Source organism: Falco rusticolus, chromosome 13 (genome assembly GCF_015220075.1).
Source record: "Falco rusticolus isolate bFalRus1 chromosome 13, bFalRus1.pri, whole genome shotgun sequence".
Classification (NCBI taxonomy): domain Eukaryota; kingdom Metazoa; phylum Chordata; class Aves; order Falconiformes; family Falconidae; genus Falco; species Falco rusticolus.
In genome coordinates, this window is record NC_051199.1 from 10,485,746 (window position 1) to 10,503,590 (window position 17,845).

The 17,845-nt window shown below is 43.0% G+C and overlaps 2 long non-coding RNA genes across 2 annotated transcripts; both read left to right on the forward strand.

The window, feature by feature from the left end:
* The first annotated feature begins 841 nt into the window (after positions 1-841).
* Positions 842-7,906, forward strand: LOC119156959. The gene is made up of 2 exons (XR_005107327.1): positions 842-1,537; positions 5,137-7,906. It is a non-coding gene; the product is annotated as an uncharacterized LOC119156959 (long non-coding RNA).
* Positions 7,907-10,158: 2,252 nt separating this feature from the next.
* LOC119156960 lies at positions 10,159-16,762 on the forward strand. The gene is made up of 2 exons (XR_005107328.1): positions 10,159-10,481; positions 10,667-16,762. It is a non-coding gene; the product is annotated as an uncharacterized LOC119156960 (long non-coding RNA).
* Positions 16,763-17,845: the final 1,083 nt, after the last annotated feature.

Genomic DNA, 17,845 nt, shown 5'->3' on the forward strand with positions numbered 1-17,845 from the left:
CACATCAACAAGCTTAGCAAAAGCAATTCTGCATTACGATCAGATAACTGCCAGTGCAAACAGAACAGCAAGTTTTAGCCATGTGAGCATTTTAGCATCTTATTTGCCTGTGGCACTGTGGTAATTGAGCATATACAAATGATCTGCAATTAAATTTGCATACTTTTGCACAAACTATTTTTTTTTTCTGGAACATATGATCCAGAACTTCACCAGATATTGATAGCCTTGTTATTAGGTAGTATTGATTTGCAAGAAAAATAAATGCTATTGATGAATTTTAATTAATTCTAATAAGTGAACTTTTCTTCAGTAAACTTCCTGTGTTAAAAGGTAGTAATAGGGGATCTATTAATGTAACACCTGCAGGACTGTATGCTTATGGCACAGTGCCTGCAATACATTTCAGTAATAAGGTTCCAAAATTAACAATTTTGCACGATCTGCATGGCTATAACTCATTTATTGCCATGTGCACCACCCAGATCTGTCAAGAGTTAAGTGCTAAACCTGCAGTCCAGTTTTTAGTGGTATGAAGGACAATCAGTCTTCTGAGACGATGTGTTTAGTTTGAGGGAAAATTGAATCTAGGATGAAAGAAACAACTTTTTTTTTTTTTTTGTCTTTCCATTTTACTTGTGTTAAAAATAGATAGGAAATCTCAGTCATGCCTTTAATGACTCTCTGCAAATTGATACCATAAGTTTGTAATTAGTGTTCTGTCAGTTTAAAAAGCAGCCATTGCCAGAACTCATATGACAAGTTGCACAATATGACCTTTTATTTTTAAAACAGTAGTTTTTCAACCCAGCCTCCAAGCTCTGAAACTTCTGGTTTCAGAAATCTGTTCGATTTGGCTTGCAACTCTCTCTGCTGCTCTCTGCCCATTACCTTACTGTAACCCATTCTACAGAAGAGTGTGGTAGTGGATATTTATTTTTCTACTCGTTAATTGGCTGTAGAAATCCGGCTGGTGTCTCCTCACCAGCCACCCCAAGCATGTCTGTGTGCTGGGGTCAGCAGCACAGCAGTTGTCCTGTCACCTCCACCCTTGGCTGATGGTGTGCTGCACGTCTTTGCTGGAGCAGCCTTGAAAACATGTGTGGCAAAGGCAGCTCACTTTTTTTTGGAGAACATCCTGCTTTAGGCTGCCCTGAGAAGCAGCCCAGCTGTTAGCAGCACTCGCCGTACCCATCTGGAGGTGTAGGAGCCCACCAAGTGGCACACCTCCCCTGCCCTGCCTCCTTAAGGCACCGCCTATGCATCCTGCTCTCCTCTCCTGTGCCCTGAGACAGCAAAGAAACATCTACCGCTGGTTGTGACAAGTGATTCAGCAGGAGCTCAGGTGACTCATTTAGCTACCGAGGAGATTAAAATCAGTTCCTGCTTCGGAAAACGACAAACTGCCCTTTTGTGTCACTCATTAATCTACAGCAAGTGCTGGAAAAAACCAGCCCGTGTTTGTTAACGTGGCCGCGAGAGGGAGCTGAGAAATCCCACGGATGCCACAGGGATGTGTGGCCATGGACCGACACAGGTATTTTGAATTCAATCATTAGGAAACAGCTGACTGTTTCTTAACTCAGATCAACTTCTTGTGCACTTTCTTAAGTTTGGGGATTTTTCCTGAAGGTTTCTGAAGTTGTTAGTAGATCTAATGGACAAGTTGAGCCAACCGTACTCAGGCTTCATTTGTGATTATCCTGTTTATTCTATTTCAGTTAAAATTTAACCAAATTCTGCTCTTAGAAAAAAAATATTATGAACTCCTGGAAAATACTGAAATTTCAAACAGGGCATATATTAGTCATTGACTCAGCATATACGTGTACCCTTTCTTTCCCTAGAATTTGGCTATATATATATAGAGGGGGACGTATGCAATGCTACTTCCATTTCTTTTAAACTCATATGGAGCTCCAGAGGAAGGGCAAAACTCAGGTGCCCCAGTCTTTATTTGTCTTTAGTAACACATTGCAAAACAACTATCTGGAGAGCACATGAGAAGGCAGCTCTTATCACCGATGAAACCAGCCACTGCTTGGTGGACAACAGAGATCTATTTTTTTTTCCCAGGCTAGCAGGCCTTCCTGAGCTGCCCGTGCAGAGAGGATAGACTGTCCTCAGATCTGTGTGACATAGGAAGCAGGACACAGCAGCGGTGCAGCGTGTAACCTGTGTTTCATCGCTGAAAGGACCTCTAGGCTGACATATTTTCTGTAAATTATAACTGAAAATTTAATCACACCTTAAGAAATTAAAAAACACAGTCATAAAACTTTTTGAATAGCAGAGAGGGTCTGTGCAGCTGGTATACTGGAGGGAATAATTTCTGGTAATTAATCAGCAATTTTAAACCAAGAGGGGTGTTTGTTGCGTTCTTTTTGTGGGGATTTTTACCTTCTTTTTTATGTGCTGGTGGTACAGGTTAGCTAACGTTTTTTCATCACCATATACATTTCTTGAGGGATGTTGGAAAGGAAAATGTTCCTGAAGCAAAAAGTGCGCTAAGTCTTCAACTTTTCATGTATGCATGAAACTCTGGAGCAATTTCAAAGGCTTTCTTTTTTCAACTTACATCTCTAAAAGACTAGTCGGCTTCACCCTGAGATTATTCTCATCTTTGTGTCTGATCTATTTCCTTCCCTGGCATTCCCTGTTTGCTCCTGGTTTGCAGTGCAGCTGAAAAGTTGGCTGGCTTACATGTGATTCCCAGCATGATGATGTTACTCAACCATCCTGTAAAGAAGGAACGGTCATGGTGCTATATGTCTGTTTATTGAACGATCAGGAAGATGCCTTAAAAGCCTTTATTTCCTCTGGCTGCAGCCTTGACACAAGTCAGTCGACTCATTAAATAACCATTTGAATGATACACACTTAGGGGGTGTATTTCCTCATCTCCTGCCAAGCCAAGAAGTTTCTCGGTGTGTTTTAGTTGGATGTGGCTGAAGGCTCTGAAATGGGGGTGGGTGGGTGGTGTGAATGGCGTGGGGGAAGGCAGAGTTCACCCACTGGCATCTTGAAAAAGCTGCAGCTAAAGAGCACTGGAGTTCAGCTGGTCCTCACATGTCCTGGTACCTAGGCCGCACTGTGTGCCCTGTTCTGGCAACAGGCAGGAACTTGGGTTGGTCTTACATCACACTGCCTCTGACAAGCGGTTACACTCACTAGATGTGTGGTGTCACTGTGTCCCGGGACCAGAATAGCCCTTCCTTTTCCATAGGCCATGTTGCCATGGTGAGAACATGGATACAGCTTGTTGCAACAGGGTACCCTGGCCCCCAACTCATTTATTCTTTCTCCTGTGCCTATGTGGTGCCTTCTCGTGACTGGTCATTTAGCTGCATCCCTGAATTCATCCCTCCATTAAGCAGATTCCCATACAGTTTCCCCAATCAGGTTTGAGGTCTGTACAGGAGGACGTGCTGGATTTGTCTTCAGCTGTGTAATCTGTAACTCCCATTTCAATGAACACGCCAGTGAGACTGGATGACATGGCACAGAGGATCCAGGTTGTTGTCATTTCCTCATCATCCAAGAGTGACTTCTGCTGATTAATGCCGGAGAAATTACATGAACTTTTTGCTAAGAAAAATGTGCCATGCTGATAGAATTTTCAGTCTTGTTCAAATGTCAGGCAATCTGCTTGCAGAAATTAGTGTTCTCATCGCTTGACTCCTCAGCCTTAATAACCAACATAAATATTGAACCAACCTTTTAAAACTGAGATTACTCATTTAAATCCAATTAGAAAAGATGGTGATGGTAAGGAGACAAACGTCAAGGAGTTTGTGGGGCTGAGTTATATGTCAGACACATTAAGCTTTTAAATCTGGTCATTTCCTGTCAATTACAAGTCTGGAGCTGTTCGTGGAGCAGTTGTGGTGGCCTAGATGTTACAGGTTGATGCGAGCTTTTGTATTTCCTTACGAAGTGCACCATTAGGAGAGAACATCTTGTGCTCCTCTGTTTCTGGTTGCTAAGTACCCGTTCTTCACAGTTGTACCTCGAGGGAGAAATTTAATAACGCTGCGATGTTTACTCTCTTTCCTACAGACCCACAAGATTTCCAGAAATGGGAAGGAATATATGTCTTTAAGGTCAAACTGTGCTTTAATCAGTCGAAGTTGGATAGAAGCGTGTTATTGAACTGGTTTCCCAGCTGGTCTGGTGATATGCATGCATTGAAATTAGCTAACATTGGCCAGTTAAGGTGTTGGACTAATATTAATCTGACCCTTTGGGAAGTACACTTTTGCAGACAAATACTGTATTGGGGGGAAATGGAACGACAGAGAGAGAAAAAATGTGATTTTTAATTCTAAATCGCTGTCTTTCCTGTACTAATAGCTTATATCTCTGAAGATAACTTGCCTTGAAGGTTAAGACCTGGGCAAATATCAACTCTGTTATGTAGTAACAGTGCAAAAAAACCCCCTCGTCTTTCTGAAAGAAAAACTTAAACTATTGCTATTGCAATGAATGTAAGGGATCTGTGCTTTTGGATCTGTGGAAAGGCTAAAAGCCAGCTACAATTTATGTTCTGTTTCCTCTTATTAAGAACTCTAATTCTGTTGACCGCGGCTGCGATGTTGTAGAATTTAACACTTTTACACTGATAACTTCCACTCTGACATGCCAAATCTTTATCTGCTGGTTTGATTTCTCAGTTACTTAGGGAGGTATGGAGAACGTCTGTGTGGTAGACAAAACTGGAATGTGTCATCTGAGTTTCCTGTTTGTTGGATGAAATCTTTGCCTGCTTTGACTGACACATTTTTTGTCTAGAGAATTTGCGAATTTTAAAAAGTTTACCTCTTTCCTGGATGTTTATGTCTTGCCCTTGTGTTTCTAGAGAGCTTACCCAAGAACCCCTCTTACAAAACTGTTTGAAATCATGACATGTTCACATCTGGAGCTGGCCAAGGCCATTTTAGTCTGAGTCCACCTTTCCTTACATTCTTGTGTATCAAAAAGGTGCAGTCCGTTTCTCCCCTACATATTTGCAGGAACAGTTATCGCTACTTCTCCAAATTAAATTAGAGCAAGTCTGTACTTTTTGGTTTGCCTCAAAATCTGCATGACAAAATAGCTCCCTAAAGGAAACAAGAGCTTTTTTGGTTTGTTTTTCAGGATGAAACAAGGGAACAAATGGCTGTCTTGCAATGCGGGGATCTGCAATGGAAGAGGCACTTATGGCCAGGAGGAGGGAAACGCAGTGCTCGGAACAGAATGAGACAATTGTGCTGGATGAACTGTGCATTTAAACATGACCGTCTTCAAGCAGAGTCAGAAACCACATGAGATATTTGAATTTCATCAGAGTACTCTTTTTTTTCTTTCTTTCTTTTTTTTTTTTCTTTTTTTTCCTCCCCTCTCTCTTGCGTATTTCATTTTTCCTCTCAGGGTCTCTTCACTCTCAGCTGAAGAGTTTGGGATTTTTTTAGAAAGCTGACAAAGAGTTCCTATTCAACTTTGTTATTGAGAACATCAGAACTATGTGAAACTACATAGGAACACTGTGCTCCTTCGCTTTGTGTAGGTAATTAACTGCCTCAGCTATGTTTGGACTTCTTTCAAACTCCAGAATTATTTAAGATATGATAGATGATCAGGTATTTTCACCATTAACAATAATGTACACCTACCAGTAGCAATGAAATTCTTAATTTCCTAGCTGGGTTGGTTCAGTATGTCTGATTTTGCTACCCAAAGTAGGATATTGTGGTAAGCATGTGCCCCTTCACAAAAGGGCTGTGTTCAATACCCGATTTAAGTTCTAAGAACCCTGTCCTAGGGAACACTGCCAAAGCCTTTTGCAGGGCTGTCCTGTGTCCCAGAGGAAGGGAAATCCATGGTGCCTTTCCTTTTGCTGAGCAAGTTCTTAATCTTGGGAAATCTTTGCAAGCATTTGTGATAGCTTGAAATGGTCCCACTTTGGGTGATTTGATGAGATGTTTTATATTCAGAATAGGTTGAGCACTTCCTTTCCTCTGAAACAGCATCTAAGCATCAGTTGGAGATGAGATAATAATTAAGGTGATCTTTTCCACTCCAGCAGTCAAAACACCTTTCCAAGCCCTTTTTTAAAGTACTGTCTATAAAGCACTTAAAAGCTCATAAACACAACAAAGACTTAAATATAACCACTGTTGTCTCCCTATTGCTTTTTTCCCAGTGTCTTGAATTGCATGTTCTAATCTTCTGAATCTCTCCTCATAAGCCCTTCCCACAAATGTCCTTTGCACAGTTAAAAACAGTCTACTGCTTTACCATCATATCCTTACATCTTGCTGTGTATTAGCTCATAACTGTAATTTACAACTGATCTTTTAGGCTTCCCAGTGGGATCAAAGACTATTTCCTAACTATCAAAATAGTTTCCCAAAAGCTTCCTTGCTTTGCTGTGAATTCGATGCCACCATAATGAAACTGGTTTATTATTTCATTTCTTTTCCATTTTGTGGGATTTTTTTCCAAGTGATCTATGTTGCTTGTCTTACGGATGCAAATGGCAGGCAGTGCGGACCTACGCTTCACTTGTTGTATGGGTGTGTACCTCTGCAGCTGGGAGAATGAGCAGATGTATGGGTCCTGAGAAGCTCGCGTTCACTTATGCCATACCTTATTTTCAGCATAGGCCTGGATCAAGGGTTGACCTGTAAGTTAGAAACATGGTGTCCTGAAGAAAATGCATGTCCCAATGGGAAAAAGGGAGAAGTAAGATATTGCAGCGGAATGCCTCTTTTGTATTCTCTGTGTTTACCTAACTGTTGTGCAAAAGCCAGGCAAATCTACAATCTAATCCTTTCTTGAGAGAGATGGACAGAATAAAGATAGGTGTTAGGCTGTGAAGAAAAAGAGCAGTGACTTGGATCAATCCAAAAGCATTTACCCACTCTGAACAGCAGAGATAAGAACAAAAGTGATAAAGAAACCTAAATCCCACATCAACAGCACGGTATTAGAAGGGTGATTAAGATTATGGACCTAAGGGAATGTGTACATTGCAATACTGAACGTGAAGTACCTAAGTTTTAGGCTACCTAGAAAAACTGACGGGCTTGACTGACCTATGCAGGCTCCGTGTAGTGCACTGATGAAGCAGAGGACCACAGATCAATAGCCATTGGTGCTGGGATGTGCAGGTCACCATCTCTAGAGCTTTGCGTTGTGCTGGAGCAAAGCTTGCATGGCAGGGCTGTCTGGCAAGCTGCTCTTCACTAGGCTGGACAATGATCAATTTGCCTGATGGATAACGGGGCAGCCCCACAGCATGCGACCAAGCGGCAGCAGCAAAAGGACACTGCTCTGGAGCGAAGTTAAGTTTGGATTTAAATTTTGACTCTTGGTTGCAAAATGTGCTCTTTGTGGTAAAAAGGATGCAAGTTCACTTTTGATTCTTCCCCCAAATTCTATACCGTATCTGTAGAAAATTTTTGCTTGTAATGAACCTGTGCAAATTCCACAGCCAGGTAATACTCATCAACTTCTTAGATCCTTTATGCAAATGTACATGTACCATACCCTGGTTGGATCTATTTATAAGCTAATGCTGCTGCTTTGTACTTACATGCTCAGATATGGCAGCCAAGTGTAATGAACTGATTCATTAATTAACCAGAAAATTTTTACTTCTGGTGACATACTTCAGCTTTGCTGTGGAAAGAGAGAGCAACAGAAAATTGTTTCGATTTCTAAGGAGGCTGGAGTAAAACTGTTCTGAAAATGTATTTTCTAGCATTTACTATACCCTTGAATGATTAATTGAGGCCAGTTGGCAGTTTTTTCTCCAAAGAGATGACAAAACTGATAAAATTTCGTAAGCTCCCACTTCATATTTCTGATTCTTGTGACTATTCTTGGAATGAAGGCTAATTATACCATTAAAATGTCAACTATTTCTGTCTTCTCGAAGGAAAATGCTGTTATCCACACAAACTCACTAACATCTCTGGATCCCAACGATGTGTTATTGGGTAGGTGTGACCCACAGTGAGCACACATTTGCAAGTCTGTCTAAATTAAGGAGAGCAGACTAAAGATAAGAGAATGCAAGCAGCATGGCATGGTCTCTTCTTCCTCCCCTGACTGGCCAGGCTTGAGTACACTCTCGGTGTCAGTGTAGGGACCAAGAGAACATTCCCTGAATGCCTAGTCGTGTGCTGTCATGGAAAGATTAAATGTCTCTTGGTGTGCTATAGTGCATGAGTACATGCGAGGGCCACAACTTGAAGGGAGAGACTGAATGCTCTTTCCTTTGTTCTGGATGCAATTATGCAAGCACTTTTTTTTGTTCCTTGCACCACCTCTAAAATTTGGTGAAAAATAACTTCCCAGTATCGACAGAAAGGTAGGGCATGCTTCCAGTTCTTCGGATTGCCTCAAATAAGCCACGACATTGTGGCTGATGCAGTCATGAGGGTTTTGGCTTCTATGACAATGGGACATTCTTTGACTGTTAGGGAGGGATGGGATCCATCTGTCTACAAGAGGCAAGTGATCTTTGCTAGGAGGCTGGCTAACTTAGTGAGGTGGGCTTTAAACTGAAGGACTTGGGGGGAGCGGTCCAAAGTGGCAATGGTCACGCCATCACACCCAACCGGAGAATAAGCAACACCAACCAGAGCAGCAATATATGTTCCTTAGCTGCCTCCCAAGGTGAGTACCAGAAGGCTGGTCACCTGAGGGGTGTGCATGGCTATGGTGGATCCTCTTGCAGCCTTCCCGGGAGACCTGCTCAATTACTTCTCTGAAATGTCTGTACACGTGTAGCTTAGGGAATAACCAGGAAGAATTAGAGATCTGTGTGCAGCCGTAGGGCCATGATCTCACCGTAATTACAGAGACATGGTGGGATAGCTCGTATGAGTGGAACGCTGTCATGGATGGATGTGTACTTTTTAGGGAAGCCAGACCAGCAAGGAGAGGTGGTGAAGTTACTTTTTATGTGAAGGAGCAAATGGAATGTACTGAGCTTTCCTTAGGGGTGGGTGAAGAACATGTTGAGAGCTTATGGGTAAAGACTAAGGGGTAGGCCAATATGGGTGACACCATTGTAGGTGTTTACTACAGGCCACCTGATCAGGAAAAGGAAGTCAATGAGGCCTTCTACAGGCACCTGGAGGTAGCCTCATGATCACAGGCCCTGCTTCTCGTGGTGGACTTCAGCCACCCTGGTATGTGCTGGAAAGACAGCACAGCTGGGCACACATGGTCCAGGAGGTTTCTGCAGAGCATTGATGGTAACGTTTTGATGCAGGTAGTGGAGGAATCAACAAGATGAGGTGTGCTTCTGCACCGTGTATTAACAAAAAAAGAAGGACTTGTTGGGGGTGTGAAGGCTGGGGGCACCTGTGGCTGCAGTGACCATGAGATGGTGGCGTTAAGGATCCTACATGCAGGAAGCAGGGCCACAAGTAGGGTTACAACCCTGGACTTCAGGAGAGTGAAATTTGGCCTCTTCAAGCACCTGCTTGGAGGAATCCCATTAGGGGTCTGGAAGGTAGGGGGCTTTAAGAGAGCAGGCTAATATTCAAGCATCACTTCCCAGAAGTCCATCGGTGCATCCCTATAGGTAAGAAATCGAGCAAAGGGGGCAGGAGGCCTGCATGGTTAAGCAAGGAGCTTCTGGCAAAACTCAAACAGAGTAAGAAGGTTTATGGGATGTGGAAAAAGGAACAGGCCACTGGGGAAGAATATAAGAATGTTGTCAGAACGTGCAGGGAGATGATGAAGAAGGTTAAAGTCCATTTGGAATTATATGTGGTGAGGGATGTCATGGACAACAAGAAAAGCTTCTTCAAGTACATCAGTAGTAAAAGGACAACTGGGGAAAATGTGGGCCCGCTGCTGAGTGAGGTGGGTGCCCTGGTGGCAGAGGACACCAAGAAGGTGGAGTTACTGAATGCCTTCCTTGCTTCAATCTTCAGTGCTAAGTCCAGCCCTCAGGAATCCCAGACCCCGGAGGCAAGAGAGGAGGTCTGGAGAAAGGAGAAGTTCCCTTGGCTGAGGAGGATCGCATTGGAGATCACTTAAGCAAACTTGACACCATAAATCTATGGGCAGCAATGGGATGCACAGCAAGTGCTGAAGGAGCTGGCAGATGTTATTGCTAAGCCACCCTCCATCATCTTTGAAAGGTCATGGAGGGACAGGAGAGATGCCCAAGGACTGGAGGAAAGCCAATGTCACTCCAGTCTTCAAGAAAAGCAAGAAGGAGGACCCAGGAAAATGCAGGCCAGCCAGCCTTACCTCCCCCCTGGAAAGGTGGTGGAACAGCTCATCCTGGAGGTGATTTCTAAGCATGTGGAGGAAAAGGTTATCGGGAGCAGTTGACATGGATTCACCAAGGGGCAATCACGACTGTCCAACCTGATAGCCTTCTATGACGGAATGCCTGGCTGGGTAGACAAGGGGAGCGCAGTGGGATGTTGTCTACCTTGACCTCAGCGAGGATTTTTCTGCAGACCTGTCAGGTAAAACGGGTCATGAAACAATGCCATACAGCTACCTTAGTGTGGGCCAGTGAGGTGTTTCAGCTATTTTGGTAGGCTTAGGAGTGAAGCTGTGATTTACAACCCTGTTCGTGACACACATATCCTCTTCAGTTCCTGTTTTTTCTGTTTCTTATGTAGCTCTCCTGTTCTTACTGTATTTGCAGATGATATCCCTTACCTGTGTAGATGGAAACACACATGAACAAATGCTACATATTGATGTAATGAGGCTATTAAAAATAAGTTATCACCTTCGGAAGCCTGGAAGATTATTTGAATTGAGAGGATGGACCCAGATGGATGCAAGCTCCATCTTTTAAAACACAGGGAAGTATGTGCAAAGTCTCAGGAACAAAGAGCCTAAAAGGTAAGCCCATCATGTAGTGACTACTGTGAGGCTACTTGAGGGGACAAGTTAATGACAGTATCTGCATCTCTTGAAAGTGTTCGTGTTTTTTCTGTTGCAGTGGTACACAAGCTTGATTTCTTAAAAGCATGAGGTATGAAAAAATTCTGACTTGTTCTATCAGACACGTTCACATAATAATTGCGTGTACTTAATGACCTGCTCTCTCTTCCCACCTCAGACCTAGAGCAAACAGCAAATCACTGGGTGGTTTGGAGAGGCATGGAGAGGTACAAGTGTGCAGCCATTTGCTGTGCAAAAGCGGGAGTCAGGCTGTCCTGTTGGCTCTCTGCTGTTCCAGCTTACCCTCCCAGACCTGCTGCTGGTTTACGTCTAGCCGCCTTTGTGGTGGCTGCTGTTGCAATGGCACAAAGTGTCTTCTGTCACAGGCACAGAACGAAGCATCTGCTATGAGAGAAACATCAAGAACAGCATATTGAAACTCTGTGTTGTTAAAAACTGTTCAGCTGCTCTCTAGAAAGGTGCAAAGGGACCCTGCTCTTAAGGATGAAAGCAGGCACAAGGGCAGCCCGGAGAGGAGAAATAATGTCTTTCATTGATGTTTCTGGGTGAGTCATTCCCCCTCGGTCTGACTCAGCACTGAGCACTGCCACGCTCCCCAGAACATCTCACAACTGACATCAGTCACTGCCCAAGACAAAACATGCTCAATCTGCAGGGCACCATGGTGAAAGCTTAGTTGGGTGACTTTAGCCAAGCACCTGTGCAGGGGAGCAAGTGGCTGTGGACCCTGACATCTTTCTGCATGTAAGCACCTGACAAAGTCTTGCTGACACCTGGCTGAAGAGAGTGCGTAAGTACCCTGGTGTCTCATGGCCTGCTTTCCTAAGAAGAAAAGAGTGGGACACACGTTCCTGAAACCTTCTAACACAGGATCAAAGCCTAAACCAAACCATTACCTGGGTTTTCGAGAATTTGCTTGAACAGCTTGACAGAAAAATGCTCAAATGAGAGAGGAAAAACTTTTTGTGATGCATAAACACATTGCTGCTAGTTCCAAGGAGCGATCTGGATCTTCCCTATTTGCTGAAGGAGGCTGCATTGTGCTGCAAACCGCTACCCAGGGAGGCTGTGCCGGCTGCCCAGCTCCTGTACAGCAGGAGCTGCTCTCGTGCTTCAGCAATGCCGTTGCTATGGCTTTGCCCCAGTGTAAATGAGATCAGAAACTGGCTCCCTGCCACTGTGATATGGTTTTTGTGAGAACTGAACTGAATTATGCTTGTCATTGTTTGCTTGAGGTTTTTTCACTAGCAAGATTAGCAATAACGCTGCTCACAAAATCCTCACCTTGAGAAAGATTCAGTGTTGATGTTCCTTTGAAAAAGGAAAACTAAAGGAACTAAAATCAGAGAACCAAACAGTCCATAAATTTGGACACTGTGTCTCAGAGTGTGTTTTCAGTGCTTTCATCTTCAGTGGCATGTTTGATAACTTCCGTTATCACCTGGCTAAGCAGAGGGCTGGGAGGCAGGAGGTCCAAAATCAACCACCCAGATCTGCCACAGAGATCCTGGGTAGATGAGGATAAATGGTTGAATCTCTTGATGCTATTGCTCCCCTTCCAAAAAAAAAAAAAAAAAAAAAAAAATTAATTGTATGTAACTTCAGGTGTTTGGCTCTTTAGGTGGCATTGATGAGTCCCTGGTGTGGTTCTGCAAAGCCCTCTATCAGGAGTATTTAGCGCAAAAATCTGTCTGATTTTTAAATTGGTAAGTGTATGGGTGGAGGTAGGTGGTGTAGGTGTAGCTGTGTACAGTAGCAAGGAGACAGACGATGCACAAAGAAGTCTTTCCTATTGCCTATCCCCTTCTCTTATGAGGCTGGGCATACTTTTTGGAACCAGGCTTTTCCTTTCTGTGGTACTACATATAGCACTTGTATACTGTACACGGCTACATATGTGCACAACATTAAAAATTTGCACGCTATTATATAAATGATTTGGCTGTCTGAACAAAAGCCACTCATTTTAAAACATTGCAATGTTTTCTGAAAAAGTTAAAATTAAAACACATTCATAAATGTTTTGCCTTTAGCATTCTTTATGTGAAGACGTGTCTTCCTGTAAAAGAGTTATTTTTTTTATTTTCACTATCCTTTTATGGAGGTTTAAATTATCTTGAGTTATTCAATAAAACCCACAAAATTGCTTTGTATGCAATTACTCAGAGAGAGCGCTCCATTATGTGACAGTCACGCAACCACATAATATCCCTTTCATCTATAACTTTCTGTTACTTTTGCCCACTAAGTGTTTGAGAAGGTAAGGCAAGTTTAAAATATTCCAATAGACTCATGCAGGCCTGGGTGCTGCTGATGCTGAGGGAGAAAGTCAGGAGATCTCTGCATGGTCCAAAGAGGCCTATTTATAGGGTAAATAATGCGTATGCGCCCCATTGCCCTAAATGGGATTCTCTGACTTGATTTGCTTTCATCATTTCAGAGCATCTGACTTCTTTTCTATTCTGAGCATTGACCTTCTGATAAGTGATTTTTCCAGCAGAAGGTATGATGATGGTGCCAAGCATTTGAGACAAACTTTTGGCTAAGGACTCTGTGGGTTTTCAGGAACACTTGAACGTGTGAGTTTGAGGGTCTCGTTTTTGGAGTCTAATTCTTATGGATCCTGTATTTTCTGATGGGTCAGACTCTTTAGTCTCTCTGTGCCTCAGTTTCCAGCCTATAAAAGGAAGAAACCATCATTTTTCCATCCCAGTGCGGGTACTGTGAACAAAAATATGTTAAAAATCATGAAGAACTCTAATACTATGGTAATGGAAGCCATATAACAAGGATGGGCAGATAGCCAAGAAAGCTTTTAACATACTTCAGTTTAGGTTTTGGAGTCTAATGAGGCTGAGCCAAATTCTTGATGGTATAAATCAGGAGTTTCACTGATCCATTGACAATCAGGCTGGTTGAAAATTTTGCAGGCATTTCTATGATTAGAGCTTCCTAGACTTACAGATACGTGAGAGGAAGACTTTCCCATGTGACCCTGTGCATGGTGCTCCAACAGTAGATTTTCAGAGCCAGTTTTCTTATCCTAGACTCCAGCAAAACACTCAAATATATATACACCTGCTGTGCTTGGTCAACAGGAGCTCATAAATTTATTAAGTCTTGAAAAGCCCACAGGAAGGAAAGAAGGTTGAATATATAACTACCTCCAAAAACATGGTACTTTAAGGTATATCAAAGCTTTCTTTAAGAAGGACAGATTACACTTTTACTTTTTATGTCTGCAGGCTGAACTCTTTTCAGCCTAAGATTCATTAAAAGGCTTATTGTGCAGAGCTGGCTGAATGAATGGTTTAATGATAAACAGTCAAACATAGCACAAAAACATGAAAAGCTGCATGTGCAGGTCCCCCAACAGGGCTGTTTGAAGTCAAACTCAACTTTGAAGTGCTCTTCAGGTTTTTACTTTCACCTTCCAGCAAGCCTCCTGGCTAGCAAGGAAGATTTTCTATCTTGGAGCTGTCTGTAGCCTGGTTAAGGGCTGGCAGGTGGGTGGTGAGGGGATCTGCTCTTCCTTAGCACGCCAGGAAGGCTGCAGAAAAGCTGCTCTTTAGAGAAGCTCCAGAGTAGTTTGGAGTAGCATGGATGTAGAAGTTTTTCATGTCTTCAATACAGCTTCTTAGAAAAAATATCAAGAGATAAAAATTGGTTCTTCCCAAGGCATTAATAGATGGACTTCATTTTAGGGGGGTTTTGGGTTTTGTTTGAAGTTTCTAAAGCAAACTGTTCAATTTAACTGCCCGTTTAACCACTGGTTACAATATAAAGGCTCACGGCTATGTCTACCGCCTCTTTCCCTGCAGACCTGTGTCCTTTTAGCATGTTGCAGAAGCTGACGGACTTTGCTGAATGTGCTGAACAGCAGCAGACTGGTTTGAGCTGTTACGGAGCAAGCAGTTCTTGCTGAGAGGACAGACCCTTCCACTGATGCCCTCACCATGGCACGTGGGCCCTAGCTGCTTTGCTGCTCTGCTTTATGCAGGTGCAACAACTGTAGCTGTCTCTAAATAAAATGATGCCTGAGAAAGCGAGTGATAGATATGCAGAGGACAGTAAGAAGTCAGGCAGACATCAGTGTAATTTTTTTATTACACGCAAATACATAGTGTGATTGTCTGGTTATCAAAATCTCCAAGGAGTGAGATTTCCTATTTAGCGTGAGGTTTGATGCATGGAAGGGACGTTGTAAGCATCATCCAGCATGAGATATGCTCCAGTCATTGTGAAGCCCTATCAGTGCTGCCATGAATTAAGCTGTGATTTCCATCTCTTGAAAGGGTCAGAATTGAGAGATAAATAAAGTTACATCTGTGAGCCCCATTTTCTTTCAGCTTCCTTTCTGCTACTCAGGTTTACACTGGAATCCTATTTAAATTGTTTATTTGGTACTCAGCCTGTGGAGAAAGTTTGAGCCACGCGCACAGAAGCTGTAGGTTGCTGTGAATTTTCCCAGCGCTCCTATTGGAAATCAGTGCTTGACCCCAGTTATGATACCTAATCTGGTGGCAGAAAACAATGTGTTAGGAGGGCAAACGTCATCTTACTTTGTGATTAAGAAGCGTGTGAGATCTGAAGAGGCAGTGGGGGATCTCTCCTGTCTTGTGTGGAGACTTTCAGTGGAGAGGACTTGCAAGAGCTTGTCCCCTGTAGAGCTCTGAGAGGGCACCAGTAAGGTAAATGGGAATGGAGGAAAATGGACCTTGTTTTCATTCCCCCATAAAGATACAGCTCTTACCAGCTGGCATACCAAAGGAGAAAATGCCATTGTTGATACCTTAGGTGCCTGTAAGCTCAGAGAGCTTAGTGATGAAGAAGAAAAAAAAAAAAAGATAAAAGGGAAAAACTAGAACTCATAGAGGGGGAAGATGATTTTGTCCTGCCAGTTTATGTGCAAGCCAGGAATTATTCTTTCCTTGAGCCAGAAATATAAGGAATAAAGTAGTAAAGTGGTTTTTTCTTTTATCAGAATGAAAATGGTAGAAATTATTTCCAAACACACTCATAGGCACTCTTTTTTTTTATGTTTCATAGGAAAAAATGAAAACCAAACATTTTCAGGAGGCTGTGATCAGAACAAAGCACTAAGGCATTATGTTGGATCGTGTTTCCAGTTTTTTTCATTCTGTACATAAAACAGGTCTCTGGATTTTTTTTCTGCCTGCAGAAAACAAAGCTCTTGGCTCTCTCTGCCTTGTGCCTTCTTTGCCTGGCTCCCTGCGAGAGCAAGCACTGCCTTGGACACTCGTGGCTCTGCAGAGCTCCCTTCCTCCACAGAAACAAAGGTTTGCTCAGGTTACCTGCTGTAGTGGAGACCCCGGGGGTAAACCAGATTTGAAGGCAGTTCCATTTTTTTTAATTACTTGCACCTGAATGGAGCTACCTGAGCATGGGCCAGTAACAGATTCCTGGGAATTTAGGCCCTGCTCAGTCTTGTGCATCTTATCCTTATTGCTGAGGTGGCGGCATGGTTCTTAGGAAAAAAGAATTCACTTTTGACTTTCTGTCAAGAATATTCTAAGTCTTGAAGCTTTCTGTCTTTGTTGGTGAAAAATATGTTACAGTTACCTTTTAGCACGTTTGAATTTTTTCCATGTGCTTTCTATGTGTGATTACTCATAGCTCTGTGTGAGAATACTTGTGTGTGTTTAAAAGCCACTGGCTTCCTTTATTTTGTTCAGGAAGCATTCATCTAAAAATTTAGGTTCATGTCTTTACAGTAGGAGAAAATGGACTTCATAAATTGCAGGCTTTGATATAATCAAGTTTCCAAATGTCTTTGAGATCAAACATGTCAAATAAATCATTCAGTCAAGCCCGTTGCTCTTCAGTTTGGTGTTGAATGAATATGTTCTAATCTAAACCCTCTCAGGGCCAAAGACTTGGTCAGAGACATAAACAAACGCTTTCTCAACTTAGAGCAGAAATTTGGTCACTGGATAAAAGTTAGAAAACAATAAAATGTGAAACCAAAGTAGCAAACTAAAAGGAACAGAAAACTGTTTTCTTGCCTAATTGTAATTTTATATGTAATAAAAATTCTGCAGGTTCTGCGACCCATAATGATAGAAGTATTTGCTCCCACTGAACAGGGCAGGCTGGGCGAGTCGGTCATTCCCTCTTCCCTACAAGCCAGGTTTGTGAACTCAGGTCAGCTGCCTGCAGTTAATTATGTCCTGGTGCTGCCAGGTAAGCAGAGGAGAGGTGTTTGGAGATGCTGACCACCAGGGCTCGTCCTCCAGGTGATGATCCCACAGGCAGCAGAACAGATAATGAAAAACCTGGCAGGGAGGCTTGGAAATGAGAGTAGTGCAGGTTTACCAGTGAGTCACGGTGTAATGCTGGTAGCAGCACAGTGTTTGCGTGGTGTGTTTGTGACAGGATGAGTCAGGGAATGGAAAGATAAAGTTATGGGTTCCTTAAGCTGGGACTGGCGGTTACTGGCCATCTCAATATTTGTATGTGCATGTCCTTGTGCTGGCTCTTCAGAGAAGCTGCAGCTGGGGAGGGTTTTTGTTAGGACACTTGACCTCTAAGGTGGCTGGACATGAGCAGGCTCTGCAGGGGAAATGGGATATCACTGGCTTTAGCTTGGCTCTGGACTCTTGGTAAGATGTTTTCACTCCAGACCTGCTTTGAAGCACAGGCAGAGCCAACTTGCCCCTGTCTGCAGAGCAGCAGTCAGCTATTTCCCTGAAAAAATGGAAAATTCAGAGCAACACGCCTGCTGCTTTATCTGTCTGTCAAAATAAAGTTATTGGGAACAGAAAGGCACAGACCTGGGGGGAGGATGATACAGAAGCAATAACAACACTGTCCCTGATCCTTCACCACCTCTTTTGCAGCCTGGATGCCACTTGGTTAGGAATTTGATTAGGAATAAGAATATGCTAGCTTT